The sequence below is a fragment of the Apostichopus japonicus genome, chromosome 3 (genome assembly GCF_037975245.1).
Source record: "Apostichopus japonicus isolate 1M-3 chromosome 3, ASM3797524v1, whole genome shotgun sequence".
In the NCBI taxonomy this organism is placed as follows: Eukaryota; Metazoa; Echinodermata; class Holothuroidea; order Aspidochirotida; family Stichopodidae; genus Apostichopus; species Apostichopus japonicus.
This window is the reverse complement of record NC_092563.1, coordinates 20,056,413-20,070,437: the sequence shown is the minus strand read 5'-3', so window position 1 is coordinate 20,070,437 and position 14,025 is coordinate 20,056,413. Positions and strand designations below refer to the sequence as shown.

The window sequence follows — 14,025 nt, the reverse complement described above, 5'->3', positions numbered from 1 at the left end:
TCGGTTTCATTCAGATAATATTAGTAAATATCAAATGATTGCAACACCCTTAAAAACATTGATAAATTTATCATAATTCTGATTATGTAAGATATAGCACTGTATCCAATTCATGAAATGTAAGTTATTCATTAATGGTAATATTATTAATGGTTATTATTAATGGTAATACTGTGATCTCATCTGAATGAGTGACTAGCATTAATCACCATATAATTAGTTTTTTTCTATATTAAGAGATAATTTGTTTGCTGCAAACCAGCTGGAAAATTTAGTAAGTTCAGTAGAAACAGTTTTATGTGATGAGAGTAGATCTTGGGAATCGAAGAAAATATTTGTGTCGTCGGCAAATAATATTGTTTTAGCAATATCAGAGACATTAACGATATCATTGACATAAATTATAAATAGTAATGGACCTAGTATAGAACCCTGAGGAACTCCACAAGCGATATTAGCAAGTTCAGATTTAGAATTTTTATATAAAGTGTACTGGTATCTATTTGAAAGATAACTATCTAGCCAATTTGAGGTTGTTCCTCTGATACCATAAAAAAATAATTTACTTAGTAATATTTTGTGATCGATGGTGTCAAAAGCTTTGGATAGGTCGAGAAATACGCCTACACAGGAATTATTCTTATCAAGACTATTATAAATATTGTTGACTGCATCTGCTAAAGCTAATTCTGTAGAATGGTCAGGACGAAATCCGTACTGCTCGTTATTAAGAACATTATATTTACAGTTTATATAAACATTGATATAAACAGTTTTGAGATAAGTGAGCCAGTGGACTCGCCTACCAAAAAAGAAAAAAGAAAAAAAGAGGTTGTGCTCTGTACCTCGAGAGCGTGACGTGTCCTGGGCTCGAGACCCGGCCACGGCAGTTTGCTTTTGCAGCGATCTCATAGGGTCTCTGGAACTTTAAGTATTAGGAACGAACATAGATTTATATCAGCTGCTGTCGTGGCGCGGTTGGTTGCGCTCGAGAGCGTGACGTGTTTTGGGTCCTGGGCTCGAGATCCGGCCACGGCAGTTTGCTTTTGCAGCGATCTCATAGGGTCTCTGGAACTTTAAGTATTAGGAACGAACATAGATTTATATCAGCTGCTGTCGTGGCGCGGTTGGTTGCGCTCGAGAGCGTGACGTGTTTTGGGTCCTGGGCTCGAGACCCGGCCACGGCAGTTTGCTTTTGCAGCGATCTCATAGGGTCTCTGGAACTTTAAGTATTAGGAACGAACATAGATTTATATCAGCTGCTGTCGTGGCGCGGTTGGTTGCGCTCGAGAGCGTGACGTGTTTTGGGTCCTGGGCTCGAGACCCGGCCACGGCAGTTTGCTTTTGCAGCGATCTCATAGGGTCTCTGGAACTTTAAGTATTAGGAACGAACATAAATTTATATCAGCTGCTGTCGTGGCGCGGTTGGTTGCGCTCGAGAGCGTGACGTGTTTTGGGTCCTGGGCTCGAGACCCGGCCACGGCAGTTTGCTTTTGCAGCGATCGCATACGGTCTCTTGAACTTTAAGTATTAGGAACGAACATAGATTTATATCAGCTGCTGTCGTGGCGCGGTTGGTTGCGCTCGAGAGCGTGACGTGTTTTGGGTCCTGGGCTCGAGACCCGACCACGGCAGTTTGCTTTTGCAGCGATCTCATAGGGTCTCTGGAACTTTAAGTTTTAGGAACGAACATAGATTTATATCAGCTGCTGTCGTGGCGCGGTTGGTTGCGCTCGAGAGCGTGACGTGTTTTGGGTCCTGGGCTCGAGACCCGGCCACGGCAGTTTGCTTTTGCAGCGATCTCATAGGGTCTCTGGAACTTTAAGTATTAGGAACGAACATAAATTTATATCAGCTGCTGTCGTGGCGCGGTTGGTTGCGCTCGAGAGCGTGACGTGTTTTGGGTCCTGGGCTCGAGACCCGGCCACGGCAGTTTGCTTTTGCAGCGATCTCATACGGTCTCTGGAACTTTAAGTTTTAGGAACGAACATAGATTTATATCAGCTGCTGTCGTGGCGCGGTTGGTTGCGCTCGAGAGCGTGACGTGTTTTGGGTCGTGGGATCGAGACCCGGCCACGGCAGTTTGCTTTTGCAGCGATCTCATAGGGTCTCTGGAACTTTAAGTATTAGGAACGAACATAGATTTATATCAGCTGCTGTCGTGGCGCGGTTGCTTGCGCTCGAGAGCGTGACGTGTTTTGGGTCCTGGGCTCGAGACCCGGCCACGGCAGTTTGCTTTTGCAGCGATCTCATAGGGTCTCTGGAACTTTAAGTATTAGGAACGAACATAGATTTATATCAGCTGCTGTCGTGGCGCGGTTGGTTGCGCTCGAGAGCGTGACGTGTTTTGGGTCCTGGGCTCGAGACCCGGCCACGGCAGTTTGCTTTTGCAGCGATCGCATACGGTATCTTGAACTTTAAGTATTAGGAACGAACATAGATTTATATCAGCTGCTGTCGTGGCGCGGTTGGTTGCGCTCGAGAGCGTGACGTGTTTTGGGTCCTGGGCTCGAGACCCGGCCACGGCAGTTTGCTTTTGCAGCGATCTCATAGGGTCTCTGGAACTTTAAGTATTAGGAACGAACATAGACTTATATCAGCTACTGTCGTGGCGCGGTTGGTTGCGCTCGAGAGCGTGACGTGTTTTGGGTCCTGGGCTCGAGACCCGGCCACGGCAGTTTGCTTTTGCAGCGATCTCATAGGGTCTCTGGAACTTTAAGTATTAGGAACGAACATAGATTTATATCAGCTGCTGTCGTGGCGCGGTTGGTTGCGCTCGAGAGCGTGACGTGTTTTGGGTCCTGGGCTCGAGACCCGGCCACGGCAGTTTGCTTTTGCAGCGATCTCATAGGGTCTCTGGAACTTTAAGTATTAGGAACGAACATAGATTTATATCAGCTGCTGTCGTGGCGCGGTTGGTTGCGCTCGAGAGCGTGACGTGATTTGGGTCCTGGGCTCGAGACCCGGCCACGGCAGTTTGCTTTTGCAGCGATCTCATAGGGTCTCTGGAACTTTAAGTATTAGGAACGAACATAGATTTATATCAGCTGCTGTCGTGGCGTGGTTGGGTCTCTGGAACTTTAAGTATTAGGAACGAACATAGATTTATATCAGCTGCTGTCGTGGCGTGGTTGGTTGCGCTCGAGAGCGTGACGTGTTTTGGGTCCTGGGCTCGAGACCCGGCCACGGCAGTTTGCTTTTGCAGCGATCTCATAGGGTCTCTGGAACTTTAAGTTTTAGGAACGAACATAGATTTATATCAGCTGCTGTCGTGGCGCGGTTGGTTGCGCTCGAGAGCGTGACGTGTTTTGGGTCCTGGGCTCGAGACCCGGCCACGGCAGTTTGCTTTTGCAGCGATCTCATAGGGTCTCTGGAACTTTAAGTATTAGGAACGAACATAGATTTATATCAGCTGCTGTCGTGGCGTGGTTGGTTGCGCTCGAGAGCGTGACGTGTTTTGGGTCCTGGGCTCGAGACCCGGCCACGGCAGTTTGCTTTTGCAGCGATCTCATAGGGTCTCTGGAACTTTAAGTATTAGGAACGAACATAGATTTATATCAGTTGCTGTCGTGGCGCGGTTGCTTGCGCTCGAGAGCGTGACGTGTTTTGGGTCCTGGGCTCGAGACCCGGCCACGGCAGTTTGCTTTTGCAGCGATCTCATAGGGTCTCTGGAACTTTAAGTATTAGGAACGAACATAGATTTATATCAGCTGCTGTCGTGGCGCGGTTGGTTGCGCTCGAGAGCGTGACGTGTTTTGGGTCCTGGGCTCGAGACCCGACCACGGCAGTTTGCTTTTGCAGCGATCTCATAGGGTCTCTGGAACTTTAAGTATTAGGAACGAACATAGATTTATATCAGCTGCTGTCGTGGCGCGGTTGGTTGCGCTCGAGAGCGTGACGTGTTTTGGGTCCTGGGCTCGAGACCCGACCACCGCAGTTTGCTTTTGCAGCGATCTCATAGGGTCTCTGGAACTTTAAGTATTAGGAACGAACATAGATTTATATCAGTTGCTGTCGTGGCGCGGTTGCTTGCGCTCGAGAGCGTGACGTGTTTTGGGTCCTGGGCTCGAGACCCGGCCACGGCAGTTTGCTTTTGCAGCGATCTCATAGGGTCTCTGGAACTTTAAGTATTAGGAACGAACATAGATTTATATCAGCTGCTGTCGTGGCGCGGTTGGTTGCGCTCGAGAGCGTGACGTGTTTTGGGTCCTGGGCTCGAGACCCGACCACGGCAGTTTGCTTTTGCAGCGATCTCATAGGGTCTCTGGAACTTTAAGTATTAGGAACGAACATAGATTTATATCAGCTGCTGTCGTGGCGCGGTTGGTTGCGCTCGAGAGCGTGACGTGTTTTGGGTCCTGGGCTCGAGACCCGACCACCGCAGTTTGCTTTTGCAGCGATCTCATAGGGTCTCTGGAACTTTAAGTTTTAGGAACGAACATAGATTTATATCAGCTGCTGTCGTGGCGCGGTTGGTTGCGCTCGAGAGCGTGACGTGTTTTGGGTCCTGGGCTCGAGACCCGGCCACAGCAGTTTGCTTTTGCAGCGATCTCGTACGGTCTCTGGAACTTTAAGTATTAGGAACGAACATAGATTTATATCAGCTGCTGTCGTGGCGCGGTTGCTTGCGCTCGAGAGCGTGACGTGTTTTGGGTCCTGGGCTCGAGACCCGGCCACGGCAGTTTGCTTTTGCAGCGATCTCATAGGGTCTCTGGAACTTTAAGTATTAGGAACGAACATAGATTTATATCAGCTGCTGTCGTGGCGCGGTTAGTTGCGCTCGAGAGCGTGACGTGTTTTGGGTCGTGGGCTCGAGACCCGGCCACGGCAGTTTGCTTTTGCAGCGATCTCATAGGGTCTCTGGAACTTTAAGTATTAGGAACGAACAAGATTTATATCAGCTGCTGTCGTGGCGCGGTTGGTTGCTGCGCTCGAGAGCGTGACGTGTTTTGGGTCCTGGGCTCGAGACCCGACCACGGCAGTTTGCTTTTGCAGCGATCTTATAGGGTCTCTGGAACTTTAAGTTTTAGGAACGAACATAGATTTATATCAGCTGCTGTCGTGGCGCGGTTGGTTGCGCTCGAGAGCGTGACGTGTTTTGGGTCCTGGGCTCGAGACCCGGCCACGGCAGTTTGCTTTTGCAGCGATCTCATAGGGTCTCTGGAACTTTAAGTATTAGGAACGAACATAGATTTATATCAGCTGCTGTCGTGGCGCGGTTGGTTGCGCTCGAGAGCGTGACGTGTTTTGGGTCCTGGGCTCGAGACCCGGCCACGGCAGTTTGCTTTTGCAGCGATCTCATAGGGTCTCTGGAACTTTAAGTATTAGGAACGAACATAGATTTATATCAGCTGCTGTCGTGGCGCTGTTGGTTGCGCTCGAGAGCGTGACGTGTTTTGGGTCCTGGGCTCGAGACCCGGCCACGGCAGTTTGCTTTTGCAGCGATCTCATACGGTCTCTGGAACTTTAAGTATTAGGAACGAACATAGATTTATATCAGCTGCTGTCGTGGCGCGGTTGGTTGCGCTCGAGAGCGTGACGTGTTTTGGGTCCTGGGCTCGAGACCCGGCCACGGCAGTTTGCTTTTGCAGCGATCTCATAGGGTCTCTGGAACTTTAAGTATTAGGAACGAACATAGATTTATATCAGCTGCTGTCGTGGCGCGGTTGGTTGCGCTCGAGAGCGTGACGTGTTTTGGGTCCTGGGCTCGAGACCCGGCCACGGCAGTTTGCTTTTGCAGCGATCTCATACGGTCTCTGGAACTTTAAGTATTAGGAACGAACATAGATTTATATCAGCTGCTGTCGTGGCGCGATTGGTTGCGCTCGAGAGCGTGACGTGTTTTGGGTCCTGGGCTCGAGACCCGACCACGGCAGTTTGCTTTTGCAGCGATCTCATAGGGTCTCTGGAACTTTAAGTATTAGGAACGAACATAGATTTATATCAGCTGCTGTCGTGGCGCGGTTGGTTGCGCTCGAGAGCGTGACGTGTTTTGGGTCCTGGGCTCGAGACCCGGCCACGGCAGTTTGCTTTTGCAGCGATCTCATACGGTCTCTGGAACTTTAAGTATTAGGAACGAACATAGATTTATATCAGCTGCTGTCGTGGCGCGGTTGGTTGCGCTCGAGAGCGTGACGTGTTTTGGGTCCTGGGCTCGAGACCCGGCCACGGCAGTTTGCTTTTGCAGCGATCTCATAGGGTCTCTGGAACTTTAAGTATTAGGAACGAACATAGATTTATATCAGCTGCTGTCGTGGCGCGGTTGGTTGCGCTCGAGAGCGTGACGTGTTTTGGGTCCTGGGCTCGAGACCCGACCACGGCAGTTTGCTTTTGCAGCGATCTCATAGGGTCTCTGGAACTTTAAGTTTTAGGAACGAACATAGATTTATATCAGCTGCTGTCGTGGCGCGGTTGGTTGCGCTCGAGAGCGTGACGTGTTTTGGGTCCTGGGCTCGAGACCCGGCCACGGCAGTTTGCTTTTGCAGCGATCTCATACGGTCTCTGGAACTTTAAGTATTAGGAACGAACATAGATTTATATCAGCTGCTGTCGTGGCGCGATTGGTTGCGCTCGAGAGCGTGACGTGTTTTGGGTCCTGGGCTCGAGACCCGACCACGGCAGTTTGCTTTTGCAGCGATCTCATAGGGTCTCTGGAACTTTAAGTATTAGGAACGAACATAGATTTATATCAGCTGCTGTCGTGGCGCGGTTGGTTGCGCTCGAGAGCGTGACGTGTTTTGGGTCCTGGGCTCGAGACCCGGCCACGGCAGTTTGCTTTTGCAGCGATCTCATAGGGTCTCTGGAACTTTAAGTATTAGGAACGAACATAGATTTATATCAGCTGCTGTCGTGGCGCGGTTGGTTGCGCTCGAGAGCGTGACGTGTTTTGGGTCCTGGGCTCGAGACCCGGCCACGGCAGTTTGCTTTTGCAGCGATCTCATAGGGTCTCTGGAACTTTAAGTATTAGGAACGAACATAGATTTATATCAGCTGCTGTCGTGGCGCGGTTGGTTGCGCTCGAGAGCGTGACGTGTTTTGGGTCCTGGGCTCGAGACCCGGCCACGGCAGTTTGCTTTTGCAGCGATCTCATAGGGTCTCTGGAACTTTAAGTATTAGGAACGAACATAGATTTATATCAGCTGCTGTCGTGGCGCGGTTGGTTGCGCTCGAGAGCGTGACGTGTTTTGGGTCCTGGGCTCGAGACCCGGCCACGGCAGTTTGCTTTTGCAGCGATCTCATAGGGTCTCTGGAACTTTAAGTATTAGGAACGAACATAGATTTATATCAGCTGCTGTCGTGGCGCGGTTGGTTGCGCTCGAGAGCGTGACGTGTTTTGGGTCCTGGGCTCGAGACCCGGCCACGGCAGTTTGCTTTTGCAGCGATCTCATACGGTCTCTGGAACTTTAAGTATTAGGAACGAACATAGATTTATATCAGCTGCTGTCGTGGCGCGATTGGTTGCGCTCGAGAGCGTGACGTGTTTTGGGTCCTGGGCTCGAGACCCGGCCACGGCAGTTTGCTTTTGCAACGATCTCATAGGGTCTCTGGAACTTTAAGTATTAGGAACGAACATAGATTTATATCAGCTGCTGTCGTGGCGCGGTTGGTTGCGCTCGAGAGCGTGACGTGTTTTGGGTCCTGGGCTCGAGACCCGGCCACGGCAGTTTGCTTTTGCAGCGATCTCATAGGGTCTCTGGAACTTTAAGTATTAGGAACGAACATAGATTGATATCAGCTGCTGTCGTGGCGCGGTTGGTTGCGCTCGAGAGCGTGACGTGTTTTGGGTCCTGGGCTCGAGACCCGGCCACGGCAGTTTGCTTTTGCAGCGATCTCATAGGGTCTCTGGAACTTTAAGTATTAGGAACGAACATAGATTTATATCAGCTGCTGTCGTGGCGCGGTTGGTTGCGCTCGAGAGCGTGACGTGTTTTGGGTCCTGGGCTCGAGACCCGGCCACGGCAGTTTGCTTTTGCAGCGATCTCATAGGGTCTCTGGAACTTTAAGTATTAGGAACGAACATAGATTTATATCAGCTGCTGTCGTGGCGCGGTTGGTTGCGCTCGAGAGCGTGACGTGTTTTGGGTCCTGGGCTCGAGACCCGGCCACGGCAGTTTGCTTTTGCAGCGATCTCATAGGGTCTCTGGAACTTTAAGTATTAGGAACGAACATAGATTTATATCAGCTGCTGTCGTGGCGCGGTTGGTTGCGCTCGAGAGCGTGACGTGTTTTGGGTCCTGGGCTCGAGACCCGGCCACGGCAGTTTGCTTTTGCAGCGATCTCATAGGGTCTCTTGAACTTTAAGTATTAGGAACGAACATAAATTTATATCAGCTGCTGTCGTGGCGCGGTTGGTTGCGCTCGAGAGCGTGACGTGTTTTGGGTCCTGGGCTCGAGACCCGGCCACGGCAGTTTGCTTTTGCAGCGATCGCATACGGTCTCTGGAACTTTAAGTATTAGGAACGAACATAGATTTATATCAGCTGCTGTCGTGGCGCGGTTGGTTGCGCTCGAGAGCGTGACGTGTTTTGGGTCCTGGGCTCGAGACCCGGCCACGGCAGTTTGCTTTTGCAGCGATCTCATACGGTCTCTGGAACTTTAAGTATTAGGAACGAACATAGATTTATATCAGCTGCTGTCGTGGCGCGGTTGGTTGCGCTCGAGAGCGTGACGTGTTTTGGGTCCTGGGCTCGAGACCCGACCACGGCAGTTTGCTTTTGCAGCGATCTCATAGGGTCTCTGGAACTTTAAGTATTAGGAACGAACATAGATTTATATCAGCTGCTGTCGTGGCGCGGTGGTTGCGTTCGAGAGCGTGACGTGTTTTGGGTCCTGGGCTCGAGACCCGGCCACGGCAGTTTGCTTTTGCAGCGATCTCATAGGGTCTCTGGAACTTTAAGTATTAGGAACGAACATAGATTTATATCAGCTGCTGTCGTGGCGCGGTTGGTTGCGCTCGAGAGCGTGACGTGTTTTGGGTCCTGGGCTCGAGACCCGGCCACGGCAGTTTGCTTTTGCAGCGATCGCATACGGTCTCTGGAACCCTAAGTATTAGGAACGAACATAGATTTATATCAGCTGCTGTCGTGGCGCGTATGGTTGCGCTCGAGAGCGTGACGTGTTTTGGGTCCTGGGCTCGAGACCCGGCCACGGCAGTTTGCTTTTGCAGCGATCTCATAGGGTCTCTGGAACTTTAAGTATTAGGAACGAACATAGATTTATATCAGCTGCTGTCGTGGCGCGGTTGGTTGCGCTCGAGAGCGTGACGTGTTTTGGGTCCTGGGCTCGAGACCCGGCCACGGCAGTTTGCTTTTGCAGCGATCTCATAGGGTCTCTGGAACTTTAAGTATTAGGAACGAACATAGATTTATATCAGCTGCTGTCGTGGCGCGGTTGGTTGCGCTCGAGAGCGTGACGTGTTTTGGGTCCTGGGCTCGAGACCCGGCCACGGCAGTTTGCTTTTGCAGCGATCTCATAGGGTCTCTGGAACTTTAAGTATTAGGAACGAACATAGATTTATATCAGCTGCTGTCGTGGCGCGGTTGGTTGCGCTCGAGAGCGTGACGTGTTTTGGGTCCTGGGCTCGAGACCCGGCCACGGCAGTTTGCTTTTGCAGCGATCTCATAGGGTCTCTGGAACTTTAAGTATTAGGAACGAACATAGATTTATATCAGCTGCTGTCGTGGCGCGGTTGGTTGCGCTCGAGAGCGTGACGTGTTTTGGGTCCTGGGCTCGAGACCCGGTCACGGCAGTTTGCTTTTGCAGCGATCTCATACGGTCTCTGGAACTTTAAGTATTAGGAACGAACATAGATTTATATCAGCTGCTGTCGTGGCGCGGTTGGTTGCGCTCGAGAGCGTGACGTGTTTTGGGTCCTGGGCTCGAGACCCGGCCACGGCAGTTTGCTTTTGCAGCGATCTCATAGGGTCTCTGGAACTTTAAGTATTAGGAACGAACATAGATTTATATCAGCTGCTGTCGTGGCGCGGTTGGTTGCGCTCGAGAGCGTGACGTGTTTTGGGTCCTGGGCTCGAGACCCGGCCACGGCAGTTTGCTTTTGCAGCGATCGCATACGGTCTCTTGAACTTTAAGTATTAGGAACGAACATAGATTTATATCAGCTGCTGTCGTGGCGCGGTTGGTTGCGCTCGAGAGCGTGACGTGTTTTGGGTCCTGGGCTCGAGACCCGGCCACGGCAGTTTGCTTTTGCAGCGATCGCATACGGTCTCTGGAACCCTAAGTATTAGGAACGAACATAGATTTATATCAGCTGCTGTCGTGGCGCGGTTGGTTGCGCTCGAGAGCGTGACGTGTTTTGGGTCCTGGGCTCGAGACCCGGCCACGGCAGTTTGCTTTTGCAGCGATCTCATACGGTCTCTGGAACTTTAAGTATTAGGAACGAACATAGATTTATATCAGCTGCTGTCGTGGCGCGGTTGGTTGCGCTCGAGAGCGTGACGTGTTTTGGGTCCTGGGCTCGAGACCCGACCACGGCAGTTTGCTTTTGCAGCGATCTCATAGGGTCTCTGGAACTTTAAGTATTAGGAACGAACATAGATTTATATCAGCTGCTGTCGTGGCGCGGTGGTTGCGTTCGAGAGCGTGACGTGTTTTGGGTCCTGGGCTCGAGACCCGGCCACGGCAGTTTGCTTTTGCAGCGATCTCATAGGGTCTCTGGAACTTTAAGTATTAGGAACGAACATAGATTTATATCAGCTGCTGTCGTGGCGCGGTTGGTTGCGCTCGAGAGCGTGACGTGTTTTGGGTCCTGGGCTCGAGACCCGGCCACGGCAGTTTGCTTTTGCAGCGATCGCATACGGTCTCTGGAACCCTAAGTATTAGGAACGAACATAGATTTATATCAGCTGCTGTCGTGGCGCGTATGGTTGCGCTCGAGAGCGTGACGTGTTTTGGGTCCTGGGCTCGAGACCCGGCCACGGCAGTTTGCTTTTGCAGCGATCGCATACGGTCTCTGGAACCCTAAGTATTAGGAACGAACATAGATTTATATCAGCTGCTGTCGTGGCGCGGTTGGTTGCGCTCGAGAGCGTGACGTGTTTTGGGTCCTGGGCTCGAGACCCGACCACGGCAGTTTGCTTTTGCAGCGATCTCATAGGTTCTCTGGAACTTTAAGTTTTAGGAACGAACATAGATTTATATCAGCTGCTGTCGTGGCGCGGTTGGTTGCGCTCGAGAGCGTGACGTGTTTTGGGTCCTGGGCTCGAGATCCGGCCACGGCAGTTTGCTTTTGCAGCGATCTCATAGGGTCTCTGGAATTTTAAGTATTTGGAACGAACATAGATTGATATTAGCTGCTGTCGTGGCGCGGTTGGTTGCGCTCGAGAGCGTGACGTGTTTTGGGTCCTGGGCTCGAGACCCGGCCACGGCAGTTTGCTTTTGCAGCGATCTCATAGGGTCTCTGGAACTTTAAGTATTAGGAACGAACATAGATTTATATCAGCTGCTGTCGTGGCGCGGTTGGTTGCGCTCGAGAGCGTGACGTGTTTTGGGTCCTGGGCTCGAGACCCGGCCACGGCAGTTTGCTTTTGCAGCGATCGCATACGGTCTCTGGAACTTTAAGTATTAGGAACGAACATAGATTTATATCAGCTGCTGTCGTGGCGCGGTTGGTTGCGCTCGAGAGCGTGACGTGTTTTGGGTCCTGGGCTCGAGACCCGGCCACGGCAGTTTGCTTTTGCAGCGATCTCATAGGGTCTCTGGAACTTTAAGTATTAGGAACGAACATAGATTTATATCAGCTGCTGTCGTGGCGCGGTTGGTTTCGCTCGAGAGCGTGACGTGTTTTGGGTCCTGGGCTCGAGACCCGGCCACGGCAGTTTGCTTTTGCAGCGATCTCATACGGTCTCTGGAACTTTAAGTATTAGGAACGAACATATATTTATATCAGCTGCTGTCGTGGCGCGGTTGGTTGCGCTCGAGAGCGTGACGTGTTTTGGGTCGTGGGCTCGAGACCCGGCCACGGCAGTTTGCTTTTGCAGCGATCTCATACGGTCTCTGGAACTTTAAGTATTAGGAACGAACATAGATTGATATCAGCTGCAGTCGTGGCGCGGTTGGTTGCGCTCGAGAGCGTGACGTGTTTTGGGTCCTGGGCTCGAGACCCGACCACGGCAGTTTGCTTTTGCAGCGATCTCATACGGTCTCTGAAACTCTAAGTATTAGGAACCAACATAGATTTATATCAGCTGCTGTCGTGGCGCGGTTGGTTGCGCTCGAGAGCGTGACGTGTTTTGGGTCCTGGGCTCGACACCCGGCCACTTCAGTTTGCTTTTGCAGCGATCTCATACGGTCTCTGGAACTTTAAGTATTAGGAACGAACATAGATTTATATCAGCTGCTGTCGTGGCGCGGTTGGTTGCGCTCGAGAGCGTGACGTGTTTTGGGTCCTGGGCTCGAGACCCGGCCACGGCAGTTTCCTTTTGCAGCGATCTCATAGGGTCTCTGGAACTTTAAGTATTAGGAACGAACATAGATTTATATCAGCTGCTGTCGTGGCGCGGTTGGTTGCGCTCGAGGGCGTGACGTGTTTTGGGTCCTGGGCTCGAGACCCGGCCACGGCAGTTTGCTTTTGCAGCGATCTCATAGGGTCTCTGGAACTTTAAGTATTAGGAACGAACATAGATTTATATCAGCTGCTGTCGTGGCGCGGTTGGTTGCGCTCGAGAGCGTGACGTGTTTTGGGTCCTGGGCTCGAGACCCGGCCACGGCAGTTTGCTTTTGCAGCGATCTCATACGGTCTCTGGAACTTTAAGTATTAGGAACGAACATAGATTTATATCAGCTGCTGTCGTGGCGCTGTTGGTTGCGCTCGAGAGCGTGACGTGTTTTAGGTCCTGGGCTCGAGACCCGGCCACGGCAGTTTGCTTTTGCAGCGATCTCATACGGTCTCTGGAACTTTAAGTATTAGGAACGAACATAGATTTATATCAGCTGCTGTCGTGGCGCGGTTGGTTGCGCTCGAGAGCGTGACGTGTTTTGGGTCCTGGGCTCGAGACCCGACCACGGCAGTTTGCTTTTGCAGCGATCTCATAGGTTCTCTGGAACTTTAAGTTTTAGGAACGAACATAGATTTATATCAGCTGCTGTCGTGGCGCGGTTGGTTGCGCTCGAGAGCGTGACGTGTTTTGGGTCCTGGGCTCGAGATCCGGCCACGGCAGTTTGCTTTTGCAGCGATCTCATAGGGTCTCTGGAATTTTAAGTATTTGGAACGAACATAGATTGATATTAGCTGCTGTCGTGGCGCGGTTGGTTGCGCTCGAGAGCGTGACGTGTTTTGGGTCCTGGGCTCGAGACCCGGCCACGGCAGTTTGCTTTTGCAGCGATCTCATAGGGTCTCTGGAACTTTAAGTATTAGGAACGAACATAGATTTATATCAGCTGCTGTCGTGGCGCGGTTGGTTGCGCTCGAGAGCGTGACGTGTTTTGGGTCCTGGGCTCGAGACCCGGCCACGGCAGTTTGCTTTTGCAGCGATCGCATACGGTCTCTGGAACTTTAAGTATTAGGAACGAACATAGATTTATATCAGCTGCTGTCGTGGCGCGGTTGGTTGCGCTCGAGAGCGTGACGTGTTTTGGGTCCTGGGCTCGAGACCCGGCCACGGCAGTTTGCTTTTGCAGCGATCTCATAGGGTCTCTGGAACTTTAAGTATTAGGAACGAACATAGATTTATATCAGCTGCTGTCGTGGCGCGGTTGGTTTCGCTCGAGAGCGTGACGTGTTTTGGGTCCTGGGCTCGAGACCCGGCCACGGCAGTTTGCTTTTGCAGCGATCTCATACGGTCTCTGGAACTTTAAGTATTAGGAACGAACATATATTTATATCAGCTGCTGTCGTGGCGCGGTTGGTTGCGCTCGAGAGCGTGACGTGTTTTGGGTCGTGGGCTCGAGACCCGGCCACGGCAGTTTGCTTTTGCAGCGATCTCATACGGTCTCTGGAACTTTAAGTATTAGGAACGAACATAGATTGATATCAGCTGCAGTCGTGGCGCGGTTGGTTGCGCTCGAGAG

At 51.4% G+C, this 14,025-nt stretch overlaps 1 protein-coding gene across 1 annotated transcript in view; it reads right to left on the bottom strand.

Moving 5' to 3' along the window:
* LOC139965400 (uncharacterized) overlaps positions 1-14,025 on the bottom strand; it is a 310,151-nt gene that overhangs the window by 238,224 nt on the left and 57,902 nt on the right. The gene's annotated exons all lie outside the window — the stretch shown is intronic.